Here is a 26,221-nt window from a genome sequence, read left to right on the forward strand (position 1 = left end):
TGTCTAGGCACCCGAGCACACCACTGTAGGGGCGGCTCCATCACCAGCCGCCCCTACAAAAAATTTAAACCATTGCTAAAAATCGTTTTTTTACGTAGTGAAGAAGGAATGGAAGAGGAGGAACTTCGAGACCTGCTACTTTGTTAGGTTTCAAATCTTAATATGTAGCTCACTACTAATTGCCTAGTGAACTCACAATTAGTTTCTTAGGCTTGCTAATTAGCTTGTACTTTTGTTTGGCATGTCATTTGAAAATGTAAGTTGGACATGTTATTTGGAGCTCTATGTTGGCATGTAGCGTGGTTCTGTACGTTGACATTTTGCACTGATATGGTATGCCATCTAGACATACTAAAGTGACCCCGTGTGTAATTTCCATAATGCGATATGTGTGATATTAATTTGTGTTTATATGGATTATTAGCTAAAATAGGGATACAAACACAAGTATCAAAATAAAACAAGGGTAAAAACGAATGGGCAAACTTGTCCTTTTGTCCACACCATTAAGTAGACTTCACAGAATAGGGACAAAGTCTCCCTTCGTTTTGAAATTGCAGGGGTAAATTCATAAAATAAAATAAAACAAGGACAAAACCACCATTTTGCTTCAAAACGGGGCATAAACACTTAAGTCCCTAATTTAAAATAGAGTGAGTAATAAATCCACAAAAGATCATAACTCTAATGAGTCCGAGACATAAAGGCGCATAGCATACTAGTAGTATTATTATGACATTTAGTTTAACAGTTTCAATCATGCTAGTCCGCTCCAAGCAGCGCTTCATGCTCAGGGAAACACAAACTGAACAACCTTTTATTTCTTGATACGGTTGAGTATTGCAATATTTAAAAATCATATGGAGTTATAATTGTCACAAATACTTTCCTATAATTCAGTACTTGAATGGTGCAGTCCAAATAGGATCTAGGAATTCAAAGGAACTTGTTCAGGTACTAGTACATTGCGCGCGCCCTTGCGCGCGTCGACTGGCTATGAAACACACATGATGAATAAATGCATTGCAAGAGCATTATAAGAATTAAGATTAGGCAAAATAATAAGGATTATATAAGTTTAGTAATAGATTCTCGTCATGGCGCATATGCAAAAGGCAGCAATACATCTAAGAACTGTGGGCTCTTCATCATACAGCATATAAGTTTTTAAAGTCTTTATGCAGACAGAGTACATCATCCAGGCAAGCTATATTGCAGATTGCATAGTCCGGAGACAAAAGAAACTTCGCCTGAGATGTTTGGAACCTGGAATGCGAAAGTGGGGTGTGAGTTAGATTGTATAGTGTGAGGCAGTACGAATCTGCATAGAAAGAAAGAAAAAAACATTTTATCGGCACGAAGTTTGCTCGCCTTTTCATCGTCAGTTTCACTGTGAAATAGCTTTTTCTGCACAAAGGATTTTCGGGTATTTTTTGGCGACCTAATTTTTTGGCAGACATAATATTAAAAGGAAGTATGCTAGGAAACATTTTGTCTGTTACGGCATAGAACACTATATATGTATACTTTGATCATTGATTATTTACTCAGGTGGGTTGTGACGGGTGGGGGTTTCATCATCGTCTGGTACATTCCCAAGGGCAAAAATAATTAGACCTACTCTAACTCTGAATGTAACTGAACAAATCACGTGCAACCCAGGTGGTAGGATTAGGAGCTAAGACCAGAATAAAAATTGGACTCTGGATGGCAGGATGATGGGACCATAGGTTTCAAGGCGATAAGGTCTGACATTGAAGAAAAAATTAATATGTGCATAAAACCTACAATCCTCTTTAAGAACCAAGCAATAAAATCATGAAGTAGAGGGTAACAGAAAAACATAGTCCTTAAGTCTTGATAGAGCTAAAAATGGCACCACATTAAAAACCATGTAGGTCAAAACATGAGCTTTCGTTTTTTTTTCTTTCATGCCTAGGTACAAATCCAATCTATGAAGATCTAAAATGGAATAGGAAATGAAAACAGGTGGCAACAATGAGGCTTACCAGGTACCGATTACTGGTGGAACAACTCTGAATTTCACTAACATGTACTCTGCACAAGAAGACATACAAATGTAGAGTATAATTGGAGAGTAGGGAAACCCAAAATAAAACCAATGGAAGAGAATCATTAGATAATCATAGAAAAAACACTGATTATAAAGAATTTAAGGAACGTACCTGGTCATCATTTGCTAGCTGAATTCCTTCAAGTGCTTATAGCTGTAAGGGACAAAAAAAGGGACAAGGGGTGGGATCAGATTTTAAATGTATTCTAATGCATTTTCAGTAGTATATATTGAATCCAATATCTGAAAAGTTGTATTACCTCTTAATCTTTTCTTTGTATGCTCTTGCAAAGGTTAGATTGTGGTACCATGAAAGGTCCTTCGGCATTGTTCTCCATATATGTGCTGAAAGTTGGCCACATGCTATCAGGCAATACATATACGACCTATGCAAGACATGGTTATTACAGGAGATCAAAGTAAACATGTATGCAAAAAAAGGATAGCACAGTAACAGTAGGTAACAATAATAGACACGCCGTTATTTAACCAGAAATTGTACATCCAGAGGAGTTTTTGCAAACTTTAAAATTGCAGCCAGTTGGCAAACATAAAAATAGATAAATAAGTCAATAATCAACATATGAAAGTAGGAAAAGAAAGGCAAAGGAAACATGATGAGGTCCGCTTTACTGAAGGTAAGTATGAAATGTACTCTGACATTCACACTTCTCTTGGAATTTTTAGATGCCGCGAGACTTTGATCTGATCAACAGGCTCTACAAATGAAGAGGCATCACACATTAGGAAGACAGGAAGGCAACAACAATCTTCCAATTGGCCAAGATCAAAGGAAGCAAGGGGCAAAAGAAAGGAGTGCAATCAAAATACCTTGGTATAGTGGCTCAGTAGGCAAGAAACTGGCTTGCTGGATTACAGAGCTGCCTCTTGCTTGCACCTAATCGATGCTATCGCCGGGCTGCCTAGCTGATACATGCCTCGTTACAATATATTATTTTATCCTTTCTAAATTTAAGATACACATTCAACCATGAGTACATAAGAACATAGAATGCTATTCAGGTGCATATAGGAGCGGTAACAATACTAAACAAAGTATTATTAACTTTTGGCAGCATGGCGAAAAATAGACCGTCCTTGTCTGGTATAAAAAAAACCAACCTTGATCTGGATACACCTTTCGTACCGCAGCCATATGGCAAATAAAGGCAGTAATAATTCTTGCAAAGCAGTAAGGATTTATGAAGTTGCAACTGCTGATGTGTGTACCTTGGTATAGTTGTTTGGTCCACTGAATCTTTAGCTATGTGACCCAGTCACAAAGGTTGCTGATGATTGTGCTAATCTATCACAGAGCACCTATTTCAGCAAAGTGGAGGCAAAAAGGGATGGAACAAAAGAAAAAGACTCACAGAAATGAGAGAAGGCCTAAATTATGCACAAGGTATGAACATGGCCGTGCATGTACCAAAATCTAACACGGAGTGGAGCCCCAAATGCTGGTAATAATGCAATTGCCTAAAAAAGGAGAAATACTGAGTCTTGAAGGATAGCTTGTGCATGAGGAAATGTAAAGAACATTCAGACAAATATCTCAGTTTAATGCAAGTTATGTGAATATATGCCCACTAAAAGATGACTGAAATGGAGAAGCAACCATATACCTCTTAAATTTAAGTTCAGTTGATGTGTTTATCTGAAACATAAAGACCAAAGAAGAGTAATATGTACGTCGTATTTCACACACGCAACATATTGCAGATAATTAGTGGCAATGACTAAGCTATCGGTATGCATGTTGCAGTCTCACTCGATATGAGCACATTAAGACACCATTAACTATGCAAAATTCCTACAAAGACATATCCTGACAGGTTTCATTAAGTGCTGTCAATCATAATGCTTGAGTTGCTGCAGCATTCCAGTCTACTCTCTGTTAGACCAAACTGGAAATAAACCTAAGATTAGATAAACTCCCAAAGCAAGAAAAGAAAGACCTTTGTTGTAAGCAGTCTCGAGCTCCTGCTCGTAATGTAGGGCAACGAAGGCCAGCTTTTTTGTCTAAGGATGTTCATCAGGCGGTCAGTCATATCACAACCAATAAGATCCAACCTAGGAATAGCATGAAGAAGCAAGAACCTTGCTTATAGAGACCAGAGAAGAATAACATAAGTAGGTCGTATTTCACACATGTAACATATTGCAGACGATGTGTGGCAATGACTAAGCTATCTGGTGTGCAGGCTGTAGTCTCACTCGATATGGGCACATTGATACACCATTGCCTATGCAAAACTCCTACGAAGACATATCCTTACAGGTTGCATTTAAAACTGTCAATCATAATGCTTGAGTCGCTGCAGCCAGTCTACTCTCTGTTAGACCAAATTGAAAATAAACTTAAGATTAGATAAACTTCCAAAGCAAGAGAAGAAAGACCTATGTTGTAAGCAGTCGCGAGCTCCTGCTCGTAATGTAGAGCAACGAAGGCCAGCCTTTTTTCTCTGAGGATCTTCATCAGGCGGTCAGTCAGATCACAACCAACAAGATCCAACCTGGGAATAGCATAAAGAAGCAAGAAACTTGCTTAAAATATTAACATGTCATGAACCAATTGCCCATATGTAAAAGTAAATTTCATATAATGAGACGTAAATACCTTACAATGGCCATGTACACATTTATGCGACAGCTGTATAAAAAATAAAACATGGTAGCTAGGATAATGACTGCCTCTTATATTATTTTTTTGTCTTGTAAGGGATGTAAAAAAACGCCACTGCTGGGTATAGAATTAGGGGTGCAGACAGATCACCCCTACAATTAAATTTAGTTGTTGTATCTAAAATGAATATCCGTGCTGTTGTAGGTTTTACGATGGATGTTCATATAACATGGAGGTAGGTATTTTTTCAGTCTTCTCTCAATTTTCTGATAGGAATCCATTTGTGGACCAACAATGTATGTAGTCATAGAGACATTCTCACATGCACAAACTATTTTTGAATGAATCTAGAGATTACCTGACCGAGAAAATCCAGCAAACTAATTAGGGAACTCGTAGGTATGTACAGGTATCGAACCACGAATAAAATCTAGCAGACAAATTAGGGAACTCCTAGGTATCTACGGCTATCGAACCGCGAAACCTGAAATGTTCATGTCGTTGCCTTATTGAAGCTAACCTTTGGTATCGAAATGGGAGTGTGTGTTTTTTTTTGCGAGCACACTATGATCATGCACCTGATAAATATGTGTCGAAAGACCCAAATAAACTTGGAAAGTTGCTTCCCTTGGTCTCATACAGTAATACTTCTAAGTCTAACAAGCAGGCCAGGGACTCCAATGGATTTGAAAGAACAACAGTGCACATAATTGCAGGGAAAACTCAAAGAATAAGGAGAACCAAAAGCCTGACAACGTCATCTTTGGGAATAGGCCATGTGTTCATTTGCATTAGTGGAAAAACACATGACAACAACAAGAAATATATACAGGCTTAGTACCAGAATATGATTCTGAATAAATAAGCTGTGGCTATAAAATTTCAGTGGCCATTTGTAATCTATATCTATATGATTCTTAAAATTTTAATGAACCTATTGTACACGCTTAAATGCGTTGGACTCCCAAATAATAAGTATAATGCAGTAGCATTTGGAAAATGTATGTATATTATGTAATTGTATCACCCAAAAAAGAATTCAAGACACCTTGTTAAATCCAAATGCACTGCATTAACATCTGTAGCTAATATCCATTTTCATAATCTTGTTAGTATTAATGACTGGGAACAGAGAACAGAGGACATATGTAATAAAAAAAAATTCAAGAAACCTTGGCTATTCCTAGTCCACCGAAGCCCACGTTTGATAATGGCGAAGTAGCAATTTTCTCTCCACCGCACTGTCATTTATACTTAATATATTTGTTGACTAAAAGCATTCATGTTTGGAAATCGACCACACAGGACATATGAGAAGAAGCGTCAAGGAATGTAAATTAGATATGTTTAGAAAGCACAAATGACCTAATGAAGAGACGACCAAGGATGTAAATTCCACAATCATTTGAGGCTATTTCATGAAGTAGAAATCACATAGGCATCGACAAAATCATAACTACAAAATCGAAATAGTTGAGAACCTGGAATTGTGGTACGCAAGCCAAATCAAAACATGTTAATGAACCATCCCAAGAAGAAGATGTGGGGACAACAAATCACAGTGTCATACATACCTATGGAAGGGAGCAGCCGTGCCGTAAACAACCGGCGGGGCTCATCTGCTGCGTCGTGCCCGAGGACGACGGCCTTTGGGGCCCTTGCGCCGGGAGGCGACCAGTGCCACCGGCTCAGCACACGGGGGGGGGGGGGGCGTCGCTCCGCCCCTGCGGCGCGGGGGAAAGGGCATCGAGGAGGAGGGCGCTGAGGGCTGGCGCCACGGCCGGCAAGGAAGAAGAGGCAGGTAGGGTTTCGTCGCCGCCGCCGGCGAGGAAGAAGAGGCAGCTAGGGTTCCGTCGAGTGCCCGTGGATTGGCGGAAGGATGCAGCGCAGGGGAAGGTGCGACGGCGGCCACCGCCGAGGCCCAGCCGCGCCACTCCGTGGGCGGAGACGGCCACCCACGAGGCGTTGCACCGCGTGCTGAGGGCGCTGCCGCTCCAGGCATCCGGCATCGGTGGGGCTGGCCGGCACGCTAGCATGTCTGGAGAGAGGGAGAGGGGCGGGGAGAGGGAGAGGAGGATGGCCGGCGCCGCTCGCTGCCGTCGCCGTCGTCCGCGAGAAGAGAGAGGGAGGGAGACGGAGCCGAGAGCAGGGAGAGAAGACGGGCTATTTTCACGGACGGGGAGGGAGCGGAAAGAAGTGAAACTCGATCGGGTAGAAGCCGAGGCAAATGATTCCTGATCGGGCAGAAGCCGAGGAAGAAGGCAGGACAAGGAGCTGAGGTAGAAGCTGTATAGTAGAAGCAGAAGCTGATTCGGTAGAATCTCGCAGGAGCAACCTAAGCCATCGGATCGCAAGATCCAACGATCGAAAAAAAAACGGCGACGTGGACGGTGTCTCCTTCTTGGAGTCACCGTGGGCTTGTCTAGGTAAATTCATCCACGGTAGTGTACTTGACATCAGGGTAAAGGTCAGTGGCTTCAACTGCAAAGAAAGGGTCAATCTCAAAGTTGGTGTGGTCCCCCTTCACCCACACAGAATGGCTGATTGACAGCGCTATGTTCAATGGAATTGGAGACTCTGCAACAGATCAGAGGGAGTAAAAAATGAGGACAAAAGTTTTACTGTTGTAAGGCTCGAAACAGATAAATGAGGACAAAAGTTGAGCCTGCTATTTTTAGACCTTGAATCTTCTTCAAGACATCGTCTTCTGGAATGTACACCCTTTCAAATGTCTTCCCAACTTTCTTCTCCCAGAGTGAGATAAGCTCATTGTGAGACAAGATGTTGCTTGGTGGCCTCAGATATAGGATCTTATTCAGGGTTCTTGGATCATCTACAGCTTTTATTGTGTAGGTGCCAACATCCTCTTCTGTTCCAAATATTGCTATTGTCCACACAAACAATATATAAATTAATTAAAGTGTATTCATATCTTCCTTAGTTGCTTTCATTGTAATTTGTATACAACCCTTCAAGTACATATTGCTTTGATTGTACGACCCACAAAAAGGTAAACTAGTACATATAGTCAACAAATTGTAATTAGTCTTACCTTTCACATTTCCATCGCCTAAGATGAGAACCTTATCTATTGGAAGGCCTGTAACCCCAATCTGTCCAGGAGCTGGAAAGAAACGACCAGCAAAGAAGTTGGACGATATATATGTGTAGGGGATCCCTCGGCCTCTACGGCATGCCTTATACTAGCTTTGACAGCAAACACTGATTTTGCAGGTTCAACCGCGTGTACATGATCTACATCATTCCAAACTCCGATGGAAAGAATCTCTGGGAAATACTGCAACATTACACAGTAGCATATACAAAAGCAAACCTTCAACATTTACAAAATATATAGCATATACAAAAGCAAACCTTCAACATTTACACAATATATTTGGATTTAAATCGGTGAAGCTTGTGAAGCCAAAAGGCAAGGACTGCCATGTCATGTGCGGCATCCCGTACACCAGGCGGAGGCGCGCATGCGATGTGCGTCGGGCCGCTGAGCGCGCCGCAAGCCAGGCTCAGGCCGCGCATGCAGAGGGGCCGCAGCAACAGCGTGGCCAAGATTAGAAATAGATCAAGTCAATTTCCTTAAGTTTAGTTATTTCCTTATGTCTAGGAGGTTGGTTTCCTTTTGAGTTGCAGCCGCACGGCTATTTAAGATTGTACTCGGCACCTTGAGGAATTAAGCAAGATTATTATCTCCTATCTCTTCCTTTCTTAAACCCTAAGCCTGCGGTAGAGGGGTATAACCTCACCGGAGAAGACGGCCGCCGGCTACGAGCTCCGTAGCCGAGGCCCTGCCTGTCGGGGGTTTGACGCCCTTGACAACCTGGTATTACACGTCAGCCGATCCTCTCACGCCCATTCCGATCCATCGCTTCCAGCCGCACCAGCCCACCACCACCAACAGCCGCCGCCATCTACTGCTGCCGCACCCACCCCGCAACCCACCGCCACCATGGCCGAGCCTACCATCGCCGATCTCTTCAAGGAGCTGAAGAACATGTCTGTCGAGATCACGACCCTGAAGGCCGACATGGCCTCCATGAAGGAGAAGGCCTCGACGGCCGAGAGCCGCCATTCCGAAGGGCCGCGCGAGCTGGACTTCCACCCGAAGCACAAGAAGTGGGATTTTCCCCACTTCGACGGCACGTCCGACCCGATGCTGTTCCTCAACAAGTGCGAGGCCTACTTTCGCCAACACCGAACCATGGCGGAAGAGCGCGTGCACATGGCGTCCTATCATCTAGACGACGCCGCACAGTTATGGTTCATCCAGCTGCAGGACGATGACGGCACGCCAACGTGGGGTAATTTCAAGGATCTCTTGAATTTGCGCTTCGGTCCTCCCCTTCGCTCCGCTCCGCTGTTCGAGCTCGCGGAGTGCCGCCGCACGGGGCCCGTGGAGGAGTATGCCAACCGGTTCCAGGCCCTCCTACCTCGCGCCGGCCGGCTCGACGAGGCGCAGCGGGTCCAGCTCTTCACCGGAGGGCTCATGCCGCCGCTCAGCAACGCCGTCCGCATCCACAACCCGGACTCCCTCGCCGCCGCCATAAGCCTGGCCCGACAGGTCGAGTTGATGGAGCTGGGGCGTCCAGCGCCTCTTCCACCGAGGGCGCCCCCGCGCGGTCCACCGCCCCCCACGGCCCGGGCCAACATGCCGCTCCCACCGCCCCTCTTGGCACTCCCGGCGCCACCGGCGGCTGCCCAGCAGGGCCGTACCGAGGGCAACCAGCGCCGCCTCACCCCGGAGGAGATGGCCGAGCGACGCCGCCAAGGGTTGTGCTTCAACTGCAATGAAAAGTACTCCCGCGGCCACAACAGATTCTGCCGACGTTTGTTCTTCCTCGACGGCGTAGAGATCGACGACGCTCAGGACGCGGGCGCCGACACCGCGGCGGACGCCGTGGCGCAGGAGGCGCCGATCTTCTCCCTGCACGCAGTGGCTGGCGTGCCCGTGGGTAGGACCATGCAGGTCCGCGTCATGGTGGGCTCGACCCCGCTCATCGCCCTCCTTGACACCGGTTCCACCCACAACTTCATCGCCGAGACGGCAGCGGCGCGGTCCGGTCTATCCATCCAAGCTAGACCACGCCTCACGGCCATGGTGGCCAATGGCGAGAAGGTGCCGTGCCCAGGAGTCATCAGGCACGCCCCCCTTGTGATCCACGACATCGCTTTCGCCATCGACCTCTTTGTTATGCCCCTTGCAGGACACAATTTGGTGCTGGGGCTGCAATGGATGGCCACGCTCGGCCGTCTGGTGTGGGACTTCGTCGATGGCTCGGTCTCCTTCCAGCGCCAGGGCAGCATGGTCCGCTGGCCCGGGGTGGCTGCCTCGAGCACCCTGGAGACCTATGCCGCGATGTCCAGCGTGCCACTCCTCGACGAGCTGCTTGCCGGGTTCGCCGACATCTTCGCCGAGCCGCGCGGCCTTCCGCCACCACGCAGCCGCGACCACGGCATCGTCCTCAAGCCGGGCGCCTCCCCAGTCGCGGTCCGGCCCTACCGGTACCCCGCGGCGCACAAGGATGAGCTGGAACGCCAGTGCGCCACCATGATGGAACAGGGGATCGTTCGTCGCAGCGACTCCGCCTTCTCCTCCCCGGTCCTCCTCGTCAAGAAGGCGGATGGCTCATGGCATTTCTGCATCGACTACAGGGCGCTGAATGCGCTCACCGTCAAGGACGCCTTCCCGATTCCCGTCGTCGACGAGTTGCTTGATGAACTCCATGGCGCCCGCTTCTTCACCAAACTCGACCTCTGGTCGGGCTACCACCAGGTCCGCATGCGGCCCGCCGACGTCCACAAGACGGCGTTCCGAACGCATGATGGCCTCTACGAATTCCTGGTCATGCCCTTCGGATTGTGCAACGCGCTGGCGACCTTTCAGGCCCTCATGAACGACGTACTCTGGCCCTACCTTCGGCGTTTTGTGTTGGTATTTTTTGACGACATTCTTATCTATAGCAGCTCGTGGGCCGACCACCTTCGTCATCTGCGCATAGTGCTCTCGGAGCTCCGCCGGCACCACCTCTTCGTCAAGCGCAGCAAGTGCGCCTTTGGGGAGGTTTCTGTGGCCTACCTCGGGCACGTCATCTCCGCAGCCGGCGTCGCCATGGATCCGACCAAGGTGCAAGCCATCGTCGACTGGCCAGCACCCCGCTCGGCTCGGGCGATCCGCGAGTTCCTGGGCCTTGCGGGCTACTACCGCAAGTTTGTGCACAACTACGGCACCGTTGCCGCACCGCTGACGGCACTCCTCAAGAAGGAGGGGTTCTCCTGGAACAACGACGCGGCGGCGGCGTTCGCGGCACTCAAGGCCGCCATCACGACGGCGCCCGTCCTCGCCATGCCGGACTTCACCAAGCCATTCACCGTCGAGTGCGACGCGTCCTCACATGGGTTTGGCGCGGTGCTCATCTAGGACGGCCATCCGATCGCCTTCTTCAGCCGGCCGGTCGCGCCACGCCACCGCTCTCTCGCTGCCTATGAGCGGGAGCTGATCGGCCTCGTCCACGCCGTCCGTCATTGGCGTCCGTACCTGTGGGGACGTTCCTTCGTCGTGAAGACCAACCACTATAGCTTGAAGTACCTGCTGGATCAACGCCTCGCGACAATTCCACAGCACCATTGGGTGGGGAAACTCCTTGGCTTCGACTTTGTGGTGGAATACAAGCCGGGCGCAGCTAACACCGTGGCGGACGCCTTGTCCCACCGCGACACGGACGATGGGGCCATCCTGGCACTATCGGCCCCTCGGTTCGACTTCGTGGACCGCCTTCGCCATGTTCAAGTGGAGGATCCAGCCGTGGTGGCCCTCCGAGAAGAGATAGCAGCAGGCCACCGTGGCACGCCGTGGTCTGTGGTCGATGGCGGCATGGTCATGTTTGATGGCCGGCTCTACATCCCGCCCTCTTCGCCGCTGCTACTGGAGCTCCTTGCTGCCGTGCATGATGATGGCCATGAAGGAGTCCAGCGCACGCTCCACCGCCTCCGGCGTGACTTCCACTTCCCCGAGATGCGCCGGCACGTCCGGGACTTCGTGTGCGCCTGCGCTACCTGCCAGCGTTTCAAGACCGAGCACCTCCAGCCGGCCGGCCTCCTGCTGCCCCTGCCGGTTCCAACCGGGGTCTGGTCGGACGTCGGCCTCGACTTCATGGAGGCTCTTCCGCGTGTGCGCGGGAAGTCCGTCATCTTGACGGTGGTGGACCGATTCAGTAAATATTGTCATTTTCTTCCCTTGGCTCACCCCTACACTGCAGAGTCTGTCGCCGAGGCGTTCTTCAAAGACATTGTGCGGCTCCATGGCATGCCGCAGTCCATGGTCTCGGATAGGGACCCCGTCTTCACTTCCACATTCTGGCGGGAGCTCATGCGTCTCATGGGCGCAAAGCTACACATGACAACGGCCTTCCACCCGCAATCTGACGGACAGACAGAGGCGGCCAATCGAGTCATCGCCATGTACCTCCGTTGCTTCACCGGCGACCGCCCGCGCGACTGGCTCCGGTGGCTGCCATGGGCGGAGTTCACCTACAATACTGCCTACCAGTCGTCACTGCGGGAGACGCCGTTCCGGGTGGTCTACGGCCGCGACCCCCCCACCATCAGGTCGTATGAGCCAGGCGACACACGCGTGGCAGCGGTCGCCAAGACCATGGCTGAACGCGTCGCTTTCCTGGACGACGTCAAATATCGCCTGGAGCAAGCCCAGGCCACCCAGAAGCGCGTCTACGACAAGTCACACCGGCCGGTGGCATATGCCGTGGGGGACTGGGTTCTTCTCCGTCTTCGTCAACGCCCAGTGGCGTCCCTGGCCGTCGCTGTCAAAGGGAAGCTCCAGCCCAAGTATTTTGGGCCGTACCGCGTCCGGGAACTCATCAACGAGGTTGCTGTCCGCCTTGAGTTGCCACCACGCGCCAAGATCCACGATGTCTTCCACGTGAGCCTTCTGAAGAAGTGGATTGGACCAGCACCAGATACTCCACCTCCTCTACCGCCGGTTCATCATGGCGCTGTCGTCCTAGAACCAGAGAAGGTCGTTCGGGGCCGTCTGGCTCGTGGAGTCCAGCAAGTGCTCGTGCGCTGGAAGGGTGAACCGGCATCCTCTGCTACATGGGAAGACAAGGCCGACTTCATCACCAAGTACCCTGCTTTCCGGCTCGAGGACGAGCCGGTCGTCGAGGGGGGGAGAGATGTCATGTGCGGCATCCCGTACACCAGGCGGAGGCGCACACGCGATGTGCGTCGGGCCGCTGAGCGCGCCGCAAGCCAGGCTCAGGCCGCGCATGCAGAGGGGCCGCAGCAACAGCGTGGCCAAGATTAGAAATAGATCAAGTCAATTTCCTTAAGTTTAGTTATTTCCTTATGTCTAGGAGGTTGGTTTCCTTTTGAGTTGCAGCCGCACGGCTATTTAAGATTGTACTCGGCACCTTGAGGAATTAAGCAAGATTATTATCTCCTATCTCTTCCTTTCTTAAACCCTAAGCCTGCGGTAGAGGGATATAACCTCACCGGAGAAGACGGCCGACGGCTACGAGCTCCGTAGCCGAGGCCCTGCCTGTCGGGGGTTTGACGCCCTTGACATGCCAGGTGTTCAAAAGAAACAAATAGGAATGCTCAACACGATCCCAGCGAAACAAATAAAAAAAATCAATTATCTTGCATTTCAAAGCTTTTATTTTTCCTGCGTGGAGTTGGAAGACGATGAAAGAGACAAATATATTAAAATGTCCACAACAAACTAAAAGATATACACAAATGACATTTTCCATTGAGGTACAGTAAGTTACCTTTATGTTTCCAGCGTGTTTTATTGCTGAGATAATGCGGGTTTGATGTGGTAGCTGTGAATAACCCACCGCCGAGATCACAACATCTGCAGATTCCATTGCCACCACCAAGCTCTCATGGTCGAACAGATCCCCCTGATGATGTGGCATAAATTTATCAATTACAACTCTGTAGAATCAAATCGTATCATTATACGACATGTTCGGCCGGCTGGAAAAACGGCTGGTGCTGATGCTGATTTGTTGTGAGAGAAAAACACTGTTATTTCACTGAAACGGTACGACTGATAAGTTCAAGCGAACAGGGCCATAGTGACGATAACACAGAATGATTATTGTACTTATTAGCATTACATTGATTGATTTTAATACATGCAGCAAAGATAGCTGCATCCCAGAAAAATATAAACCAGTGGCTGTTCAAAAATCAGCATATAGATACGTGTACCTCCGACCTTTACCAGAGCTATGGCCCACACAAGTTACCAAATCTCATGTTTTGTCCCATTACAAATTAGATACTTAATACTAAGAATTATTCAGTAGCATTAATGCTCTGAATCTCAGCTAAGGTAAGTATAGTATGCAAAGGGACTAATATATGATGGTGATTGGATCAGGAATGCTAATGCAAACGCGAACGTAAATAGAACACTGTCGTAACGTTAACAAAGCATCTTAAAACAGGCTTGTTTGTTTCACTTGCTGTAACGGTAATGGGAAAGCTGGAAGCAATCTCTAGAGAGAACGCTGTGATGGGGGTAGTCAACGCTGTCAATTATCCGATGGTCTACGATTCTAGACCACATCGATGGCTTCCCATGGGCACAGATGTCGCAGGGCGCAGAGTCAAGGCAACCAGCTAAGGCGCGTAGGGCCGATGGGAGACGATCGCGATCTGATCGATTACGCTGGGGAGAGAGCGGTAATTGCTTTGTATAGGCTGGTATCTGATAACTGTGGCACTTAATTACGGAAGGGCTGAAACAAGTAGTAAAGGAATCTGTTACCTTCCGTAATCAAATCATATTACAGTTTCCTGAACCAAACACTTCCACCAAATTCCCAACTTTGACACTATGCAAAAAGAAAATTCTCCATCACATCAAACTTATGGTACATGCATGAAGTACTAAATATTGACGAAATCAAAAACTAATTGCACAGTTTGGTTGTACTTTGCGAGACGAACGTTTTGAGCCTAATTAGTCAACGATTGGACAATTATTACCAAATAAAAACAAAACGCTACAGTAAATCGACGGCGTCGACTTCGGCTAGCTAAACGCGGCCTTGGTACAATTTTGACCAAACACAGTAAAGATCCGTACCATTTTGACCAAAGATTGCATCATCATGGACCGAGACAAGCGCTAAGATCAAGAGAAAGGGGAAAGTAATGGAAACACGAGCAGCGAACCTTGACGAGGGTGACGCCGGCATCCCGGAACCCCTGGAGGACGGTGGCCTTGGCAGGGTCGGCAGGCGCGGGGTCGCGGACAAGGACGTACGTGGGATGGCCCTCGCGGGCGCTGGCGGCGACGATGAACCGGCCGATGTTGCCCGTGCCGCCTGTAACTAGCACCCGGCTCCGCTCCTTATGCCCCGGTAGAACTGAAGTGCTTAGTGCGCGCTGCTCCCGCGAGGATTGGGGTAAGGATAAGGATCGTGACGCCAGGCAGCCAGCACTCCGGCGGGAAGACGGTGAGGGGCTTCTAAATTCTACCGAAGAACCGGGAATATACACGCGCTGAATCTAGACTCATCTTTCACAAATCTTTCATAAATTAACAATAATAAAGGTGGGCCTTTGTTTAGCGATGTCTCTAAAATTGACGAGGCTTGTCCGTCATAAATGCCATCGTACATCATTTATATACGCTATATGTATATTTTTGTGCAACTTTTTATATAACAATTAAAACTATAATAGTTTGTTGTGCGGTTACCTAGACGATTTGTGTCTGGGAAGATTTATCCAATGAGTACATCATCTATTCGATATGTCTTGGATATGCATTGTTCTAGATCATGTGAGCACATGTCGTATGTCCAATTTATATACGGGACATGAAGATTTGTAAGGGCATTGCAGAAATTAAAAAAAAAGATAATTAGAAAAATACCATTTTAACTTTAATTTTAAAAGTAAAATATTGTCATGTGTTATAACATAACATATACCATATGACATAAGGCCGTGCTCCTTGAAGATTTATTTTGCTCCATCTCTTGACGTGTGCGGCAATCGACCTGCTACCACATCTGTTACTTTAATTTAAATTTAAATAAATAAAGATGTAAATATTTTTTGAAATGAGAAAATACAATGAAACCCAAGTGGTAAACAATTTATTTAAATATATTATTATTATTTAATTTTAGAATTTTTTGTTCCCTATATAATATATTATTATTTAATTTGGGCAAGTATATTATTATTTAATTTAATGTTGGTCAAGCCGGCTACCAAGGCTCTGGTTCTTTGCTACTTTGATGGAGAGTATTATAATTTTTATATTACTAGGTAAATGACCGTACGTTGCAACGGGAAAACATAATACTACGCTAACGAATGTATGAGTACGTGTTATACTACTACCTTCGTTTTCGTTTACTTGTTACCGAACTTTTACTGTAGCAATTTTGACCATATATTTTTTCTGCAAAAGATTTTTAGATACATCAAGTTTTCACATATATGATTCTTTATTGAACATACTTCATTAATGTTATCTACATTGAAATATCTAAGATTTTTAGAAGAAAAAATAGATGGTCAAATTTGCTATAATAAAAGGTTGGTGTCGACTAAACGAAAACGGAGGGAAGTATTACCTTAAAAAGATACTGCAATAGTGATATTGAAACATCATTATTCCATAACTCTGCAGGAATGATAGACAATTAAAATAAAACTCTAAGTTTTAATGCGAAACCATAGTTCTTTCAACCAGCATATAAAAAAATAAAAATCCATGTGTAATCATGACAGACTACTCACTATTTCTTATCTTATATAATAAAATGTATACATAAATTCATAAAATATATTATATAATTAAAAATCTAGTCTCTCAGTAGTTTGACCATAAGAACGTGCTTTGCATGGACTGTAGCTGGTCAGTAATCAAAGATGATCAAGAAGATTTTCAAGTCCAAGACGAGGCGTCTGACTTCTTGTAGGGAAAGCATACAGAGATGTAGTTTGAAGTATCCTGCATATAAGTAGTTGCTTATCTCCACAACTAAAAAGCAGCAAAGGTTTTCGTGCACTCGGCTACTTTCACCACGTGCCTGCGATTCATGACTCGCCAGGGAAACAACCGCATGTCTGCGAACTACAAATCGCTCGGCAAAACACCACGCGGTCCATTCTTTCCAAAACAAACCGGCGCCCAGAACGTTTATGAGAAAACCAATTCTAGCCAAAAAAAAAGAAAACAAACAACCTGGGAAACACACCCCGCAATGCGTTCCAAAAAATAAGCCGGCGCCAAAATACATGTCTCACAAAAAAAGGAAGCAAACAATCAGCGTCTAGTCTCATGTGATCGCTATTAGCCCAACACGCGTGGAAATAAAACTGTCGTCGCCATGACCACTCGACTTAGACGTCGACATCGATCTCCTCCAAGCCGCCGCCGCCGCAAAGTTTGGTGGCGTCACCGTGGCATCGCGACATCAACTGCGATCTGCTACCCCAATCCTCCGATGCCCCATGGCCACTTGACATCAACAGATCGCCCCATGGCCACTTGACGTCTGCAGCGATCTGCTACTTCAAGCCGCCGACGCTTGTCCATCGCCGCGGCCACCTGACATCGACGGTAATCTGCTTCTCCTTACCTCGTCGCCTCTCTCGCGATCTGCTTCCTGGTCACACGACGCCTGTCTGGTGCCATCGTCGTGGCCACCTAACATCGACGGTAATATGCTTCTCCTTCCCTCCGCCTCCCTCTCGATCTGCTTCCCGGTCACACGACGCCTGTCTGTTGCCACCGTCGTGGCCACTCGACATCGACGGCAATCTACTTCTGCTGCACGCGCCGTCTCCCTCACAATCTGCTCCTTGGTTAGACTGTACACAGGGCACGACAAGTCACGGGGTAAGTGATGCTCAAAAAATTGCCCTAATCATGTCTATTATAGTCTGTAGTGATTGCAGTTCTAATGCACAATTTAACCTTTATATGAACTAATAATAGAACCATGCATTTGGCTCCAAGAATAGAAAATTGTGTTAATCATGATTTACTTTGGAAAGAATATGGGTTTTATTTTAGAAAAAAACTAAGTACCATACTCCTGTTGAAGGCCCATTTGTCGTCAGCAGTGATCTGCTACTCCAAGCTGCCGACGCCAAGTCTGGTGCCGTCATCGTGGCCACCTGACATCGATGACAATCTGCTTCTCTTGCCCTCGCCATCTCCCTCGCGATCTACTTCTAGGTTTGACTATACAAAAGGGAGGACAAGTCACGGGTAAGTGATGCTCAACAAATTGCCCTAATCCTGTCAATATAGTATGTAGTGATTGCAGTTCTAATGCATGATTTTGCCCTAAATATGAACTGGTTTTACCTTTATATAAACTGCAATTTTTGCCCTAAAAATATGATGTTGGTGGGTTCTGTTTGAGAAAAAAAATCATATCCGTTCCGTAATACCTTTAAACCTTAATGACATATATTCCAAACCTAGTACCGTACTCCAGTTGAAGTATCGAGATGGTGACCAAAACAACAATTAAAGCTGTTGCAAAAGCACATGTTAGTGGTGCAATGAAGAAACAATCAGAGCAAAACATCTGACAAAGGAGCACAAACAGAGAAAATGATCAAAGTAAACAGAAGTCATAAATTAACAACCAGGCTTTGCTGCTGGAACAAAAATCTTAAAAAGCCCACCAACATAGGAATAAGATGCAGCACTACGCCAATTCCAACAGGAACCGGAACAACATGGAGGATGTACCTGTTACTTCCAGTGAGGAGTGGTTGCCTGCAGCAGATCAAGTCTCCAGGAACGCCGTAAGGAAATCCATGTATAAGAAATTAGTAGGGTGAAACCGAAGGTAGCAGTTTCATGTATAGATGCAAGCCTATGGAAAAATGAAAAAAAAATCATTGCCAGGGTTAGCATATGGTACATATAATGCTCATTTCATAGTATCTTTCGGATTCAGTTCACGGTAACAAATGGATGCACGAAAATGGAAGCTTAACCATAGATGAAGATGGGAGGTCTAAAATTGTTAGTTTAACCATTTTCAAGGTCATGGTTCCACTGAGATCTACATTGGTGACACTCAAAGACTCATTTATAATCTTTCTCCATATATGGGTCCTGCTGAAATTAGTTGCATAAACTCTATTCCTGTACATATAAATATTCCCTCAGGCACTCTAAATTCCTTTATGAAACATCTAAAAAATTCTGCCTATTAACTGGGAATAAAATTTTTTGCATTCAACAACCAAAGACTTGTGTTGATGAATGAAATTCTGGAACAATGTGAGCATATGAAATAGATAGATAGTATATAGCTCAAACAACATATGAAAAAACACCCACAAGCTCATCATATAGCTCACCTGGGTGACAGCTAAATCCTAGAAGTGCCGTAAAAAAGATTCTTTATTTTTTTCCAAAATTAGAAGTGCAGGAGTAAAATTAGACGGTTGGACACTCTAAATATAGGACTAGCAGTACCAAGAGGCCATTATAAATGAATTACCAAACAACCTGGGAGTGCAAAAGCGCGGTAGAACTGAAGTGCTTAGCGCGCGCTGCTCCCGCGAGGATTGGGGTAACGATAAGGATAGTGACGCCAGGCAGCCAGCACTCCGGCGGGAAGACGGTGAGGGGCTTCTGATTTCTACCGAAGAACCGGGAATATACACGCGCTCAATCTAGACTCATCTTTCACAAATCTTTCATAAATTAACAATAATAAAGCTGGACCTTTGTTTAGCGATGTCTCTAAAAATGGCGAGGCTTGTCCGTCATAAATGCCATCGTGCATCATTTATATATGCTAGCAAGCTCGTGCGTTGCTACAAGGAATGCTAGATTATTCTGTTCAATATGTATATTTTTGTGCAGCTTTTTATATAACAATTAAAACGGTAATAGTTTGTTGTGCGGTTAGCTAGACGATTTGTGTCTTGGAAGATTTATCCAATGAGCACATCATCTGTTCGGATATGTCTTGGACATGCATTGTTCTAGGTCACGTGGGCACATGTCGTGAGTCCAATTTATATACGGGACATGAAGATGTGTAAGGGCATTGCAGAAATTAAAAAAAAAAGATAATTAGAAAAATACCATTTTTAACTTTAATATTAAAAGTAAAATATGGTCATGTGTTATAACAGAACATATACCATATGACATAAGGCCGTGCTGCTTGAAGATTTATTTTGCTCCATCTCGTGACGTGTGCGGCAATCGCCTGCTACCACATCTGTTACTTTAATTTAAATTTAAAGAACAAAAGATGTAAATATTTTTTGAAATGAGAAAATACAATAAAACCCAAGTGGTAAACAATTTATTTAAATATATTATTATTATTTAATTTTAGATTTTTTTTGTTCTCTATATAATATTTTGTTATTTAATTTGGACAAGTATATTATTATTTAATTTAATGTTGGGCAAGCCGGCTACCGAGGCTCTGGTTCTTTGCTACTTTGATGGAGAGTATTATAACTCTTATATTATTCGCTACTTTGACGCTTTGCTACTTTGAAGGAGTGTGTCTCTGGTGATCGGTTATCCATCGATCAGTTTGAGTCGACCAGGTTTGGGCCAGATTTGTCGTAGTAAGGGAGGTGGACGGGCGGAATTAGGGATGAAAATGGATCGGATACGGACGGATATCATTGATATTATATTTATTTTTATATTTCTGTTCGGATTCGGATTCGAATACGGATAGTGTCAACTATGTCGGATATGATATAATTTAATATCGACATCATAAATATGCGATTTGAGTATTCGGATACGGATACGGCGTTGGATGTTGAATACCCGGACTCGGACATGGACAGATCTGAACCCCTCTAAACGGATTTGGTCTCGAATACGGTCGGAAAATATCCATACCATTTTCACCCCTAGGCGGAACGCACACTCGAAGCAGATATGGCTATTGTAACAGAACCGACCAATTATACGAAATTAAGTAAGAAAATCACCCGCCAGAGCAGACGATTTAGCAAACTTAAGTCCGTATAACCCGGTAGTCCGTGAAAATCACGAAGGATTTCAAACCAACTCACATACCAGCCAAGATCGTAATAAGTTTAGCGGTTACCATCACATATTACATAAAAGTTCGCATCACAGGTACATCAGAGTTTCAACATAGTTATTACAAAACGAGTTCAAATAGAAGTAGCGAAAGCCATTTGTTGGAAACCACACACTCACACGGAGTTCAAATACAATGTCACCTAATGATCATCTCCAACAAAAGCATTAGACAAGACGTAAGGAATGACCATGCCCATGGTCCTAAGCATCACCCATCGCAGGATAAAGGCAGTTGATACAGTAGCCATAATATATCTGCCCATCTGCAACAAGTGGGAATAAAACCCTGAGTACGAGAAGGTACTCAGCTAGACTTACCCGACATAACCGAAAATAAAGTGACACCAAGGATTATGAAGGGCTTTATAGTAGGGTAGCTGACTCATTTGCAAAAAGAGGCATTTTTAGTATTTCAAGAACCTTTCCAAAAGCATTGTTGTCAAGTTAATTATTATTAACCTGTCGACTACATTTGCACCTATACTAGAGCAAGCATGTGATTAAGCAAATAATGATAACCAATGATCATTAACAACTTCCATAATGTCATATTCATTATAACTGTCCAAGTGTTCCATCAACATTACTACGATGAAGTAACTCAAGTCAAGTGTTCACTATCCAGTGAACGATGGCAATTCGAATCGATTATTAACCAGATGGTAATTTATTCCTTACACAAACCTCACTCACCCGCTAAAGTGAGGTATCGGTCACCGAGTCAACTATCCAGGAAAAATCTCGAGTTTGCCAGGAACCACATGTACCCGGGGGCCGACCGACTGCCTTTCGGTCTTATCATTGCGCCTCCGTGTCCTACCACACCTGCTCCGGTATAGTGCGCTGCGGGCAATCTACTCAACCCGAATAATCTCCCAGCTTCACGGTTGAAAGGTACTTTATTCGGCTAGCTAAATGTAAGGCATGCGTTCAACATGACCTGAGGCCCAACAACGGTCGGTCCTTAATCGATACAGACGGAAAGCACTACAGTCCAAAACTCTGTAAGTCTTCGTCTGGTCTCAACTTCAAATTAACACTTAGTTATACCATGACTACATAGTTATCCAAGCAGATCCAGGTAACCACCTATAGCTCGCAGGTGACAGGAAATCACCCGACTTCTACCGGTCTAAGCCAGTTAAGCATTGACTCAACTGCGGATACCAGGGTAACAAGGATATAGTATAACAAAGGTAAACAAGGTATAATGCAGCAACGGTTGCAAACAACTCCTGAACGTAATGCATCAATTAAAGTAAAGTATTAATTAATAATCGCAAACCGGGGAGAAAATGCTCCGGGGCTTGCCTCTCTCGAAGGAGCTCGGGCGGTGATCGGAGCACTCCGGAAGTTCCTCAATGTCCTCCTCGTCTGCTTCGGTCACTTCTTGCGGCTGCACCTCGAGCTGCTCCTCGGGTATGATGACCGGGCTCTCGGTTTGCGATCCTGTATGATGCAAGTGCGTAAGTGCTTATGCAAAAGGTGCATCGGATGAAATGAACACAATGAATATGCTTGCATGCAAGGTAGTCAACATCATCCAAGAACATGTACTACAAGCACATGTTATCTAATGCATTCTCTTCTACTACTAATATGCTACGTCAACACATCTCATTAAATGCTTCAAAGATACACCAAAGCTTCACTAATTTCTTAATCATGCATAAAGCAACATTTAATTAAACCCTAATTAATTATAGGTTTGAATAGCAACATCTATTTTTATAGCATAGAAAAATCTTAGAAAATTACCATAGCACAGTACTACCCTAAGTAGTCTACCATTAAATTTTTATGGCATTTGGATAAGTGGATTAGCCTACACAAAAATGACAAGCTATGGCATAATTATGATCATGAAAATACTTTGTACTGTGAAAAGTGTCAAACAACAGATGTAATATTTTTCCTATGTTCTACACAGTAAATAATCACTGCACAAAAATTATCACATGCATGTTTTATACAAATTTAGCTAGCAAAAATAACAAAAATCAGCCATTAAAGGCACTTGAACTACACCTCATAATTTTTCTACAGGACATGCATGGCATATATTTTTCCTAGAAAGTACATTACACAAGAAGAGTAACAAACTTAGAATCATATTTTTCTGATACATATAGGATTTACTAAACATTTTACCAGATATCAGCAATATCAAGAATTAAATAAAGCTCTACATTAAAGTATCTAAAAAATGACATGCAATATTTTTATCATGTAGATATGGTGACAAGGAACACAACAAAATTTGTTTCAACAAATTTGGAGCCATTTTGAGCAAGTTATAAATTTCCAAAGCATTTAAATAGAAATCTAAAAATCATTTCTTAAATCCTTTCAAAAATCAGCCGATGAAAATGCTGGGTGCACCCGGTGCTGTGCACCCAGACCCGAGTCAGGGCGCTGACGAGCGGGCCCCCATAGGTCAACGGCCCCCTCCAGTCGGTCAGACCAAAGCAGGGGCGGAGCTGACCGGCCGGCTCTCGCCGACGGTGAGCTAGCCGGCGGCGCGGTCACCACCAGCAGCTCACCCGCGACGAGGCGGACGCGGTGCACCAAGAGAAGGCATGGGAGGAGTTTGGAATGGGGCTCGACGGCGCGCATGGCGGAGCGGTGGCGCGGCTCACCGACGGCCGGCCATCTTCGGCCAAGAAGGGGCGTGAGAGGTGGCGCGGGAGCTTCACCGAGTTCGTGTGGTGCTCGTGCGCGTGAAGGGAGAGCGAGAAGGTGGACGGAGGGGTGAGGTCCATGGAACGGAGCACTCCGGCGAGCTCGGCCACGACTCCGATGAGAGATTCTCGGGGAAAGGGAGCTTCCCATGGCTTACCGAGGCGAGCACGAGGTGCGCGAGGAGGAGGCGTAGCTGCTGGCGAGGTGGAGTGGTCGACGGCGAGCTGGGATGGCCGGGCGAGCTAGCTCCGGCGAGGCGCATAGTGGCGCAGGCGAGCGCGTGCGCGAGAGTTGCTGCTACTGCTGCTCTGCGGCTGGTGGAGTGAAGAGGGAATTGGGGAGCGCGCGCGGTCGGTAGGTGAAGGCGAGCGCGTGGAGGGCGGGGCAGGCCGGCTATGACGCGCGGCGAGCTTTGCCGGCGCATGGTGGCCACGCGGCGTGCGCGCTCTGCGTCGGTCAGGCATGGCGCGCGGGAACGGGCGCGGCTCGGCGCTGAGGCAGGCTGGGCGAGCGGGCTGGGCCGAGGCGAAGGCACGGATGCGGTGAGGAGCGCTGGACCGGCTTCGGCTGATGGGCCAGAAGTGAGGCGTGAGGCCCAACTTAGGTGAATTGGTCTTTTTCAAATTATTTTCAAATCCTTTTTCATTCAAATGAAATTTGGAACTATTTTAAAGCAGTTTCAAAAGTTGGTGTAAAAATGAAAGTTGCTTAAAAATTTATTCTCTACAACTTTGCTTTTAAGACCAAAGTCAAATTCCAAATAGATTTTGAATTACAAAATAAACATCAATATTAATTCAAAATCCTAATTTTGAAGAATTATTTAAAAGCAAAATTTGGCAAAAATTTAAATACAAACTTTGCTCCAATTTGTATCCTAAATATTTATAAGCTATCCTAGTGATCAAAACAAGAAATCATGGCATCCAAACACGAGCATGGCATTTCACATTGTTTTAAACATAATGAATTTCAATCAACTTAAGCACCACATGAAATGATACTTCATTTCTTTCGAAATGAAATGCATGAATGATGCTTATGCATGAGGTGATGATGATTATGCTCATGGGATGAAATGGTAATGCACGCTTAACATCGAGGTGTTACAGCCCTCCCCCCTTATAAAAATCTTGTCCCGAGATTAGGGTTACGGACCATTTGTTATAAAAATCTTCATAAGCTTTTTGTAGATATTCTCCCGTTTCTCAAGTTGCATCTCCCTCATCATGATGATTCCACTGTATCTTGTATGTTTTCACCACACTATTCCGAGTAGCACGTTCTTTAGTGTCTAAAACACGGACCGGTTGCTCATGATACACCAAATCTGATTTGAGTTTGATGCCCCGAGGTTCTATTCTTTCCTCCGGAACACGCAAACACTTCTTGAGTTGTGATACATAGAAAACTGGAAATACGGTACTCATTGTCTCAGGTAACTCTATCTTATAAGCTACTGGACCTCCTTTTTCCAAGATCTTGTATGGTCCTATGAATCTAGCAGCAAGCTTTCTTCGGATTCCAAACCGCTTCTTCTTCATTGGTGTGACCTTCAGATAAACATAGTCACCAACTTCAAACACAAGGGGTCTCCTTCTTCTATCTGCATAACATTTCTGACGTGATTGGGCGTCCTTCATATTTTGTTGAATAATATGAACTTTCTTCTTAGCCCCTTCTACAAAGTCAATACCATAATACCTTCTTTCTCCTGGCTCGACCCAATTCAGTGGGGTTCTACATTTTCTGCCATACAAAGCTTTGAATGGAGCCATCTTGATGCTTTCTTGATAACTGTTATTGTAAGCAAACTCAGCTAAAGGTAACCATGACTCCCACAAACCCCTAGAAGACAACACATAGGCTCTTAACATATCCTCTAGAACAGCATTCACTCGTTCAGTCTGACCATCTGTCTGAGGATGATAAGCGGTACTATGAATCAAACTAGTTCCCAAGCCTTTGTGCAAATATTCCCAAAAGTGAGCCATGAACTGTGGCCCTCTATCAGATACTATAGTCTTTGGTATACCATGCAACCTCACAATTTCTGCAATATACTTCTCGGCATATTGAGGTGGTCGATAATCTGTCTTGACAGGTAAGAAATGAGCGGTCTTGGTAAGACGATCCACAATCACCCAAATCGAATCATGTCCCTTTTGAGTAGTGGGCAAACCCGAGATAAAATCCATACTTATATCATCCCACTTCCAACTAGGTACGGACAAAGGTTGCAACAAACCGGCAGGTTTCATATGAATAGCTTTTACTCTACAACACGTGTCACATCTGGCAACATAGGCTGTAACTTCTTTCTTCATCTTGGTCCACCAATAACGAGGTCTCAATTCTTAATACATCTTACTACTTCCTAGATGGATAGATAGCTTAGAAAGGTGAGCTTCATCCATGAGTTTATTCTTAAGCTCTCGATCCTTGGGAACCACAAGACGGTCGTCAAACCACAACACGTCCTGTTCATCCACTCTAAAGTGCTTAGACGGCTCTTCTTTTATTTTCTCTTTGATGTGAAATATTCCCTTGTCTGTTTTCTGGCCTTCTATTATCTTACTCTCCAACGAGCAACTAATCTGAATACTATGTAACACAGCAGGATGCATCAAATCGAACCCATCTTCAAGTAATGGCTGCACATTCAAGCAATGTGACTTTCTACTCAAAGCATCTGCCACTACATTGG

General features: G+C 45.4%; 1 long non-coding RNA gene and 1 pseudogene across 1 annotated transcript; both read right to left on the bottom strand.

The window, feature by feature from the left end:
• Positions 1-842: 842 nt before the first annotated feature.
• On the bottom strand, positions 843-23,938 carry LOC136526123 (phenylcoumaran benzylic ether reductase Pyrc5-like; annotated as a pseudogene).
• On the bottom strand, positions 1,058-2,717 carry LOC136529730 (uncharacterized). The gene is made up of 4 exons (XR_010777399.1): positions 2,335-2,717; positions 2,187-2,228; positions 2,010-2,058; positions 1,058-1,266 (listed from the first exon to the last, which is right to left on the bottom strand). It is a non-coding gene; the product is annotated as an uncharacterized lncRNA (long non-coding RNA).
• Positions 23,939-26,221: the final 2,283 nt, after the last annotated feature.

The sequence above is a fragment of the Miscanthus floridulus genome, chromosome 19 (genome assembly GCF_019320115.1).
Source record: "Miscanthus floridulus cultivar M001 chromosome 19, ASM1932011v1, whole genome shotgun sequence".
Lineage (NCBI taxonomy): Eukaryota > Viridiplantae > Streptophyta > Magnoliopsida > Poales > Poaceae > Miscanthus > Miscanthus floridulus.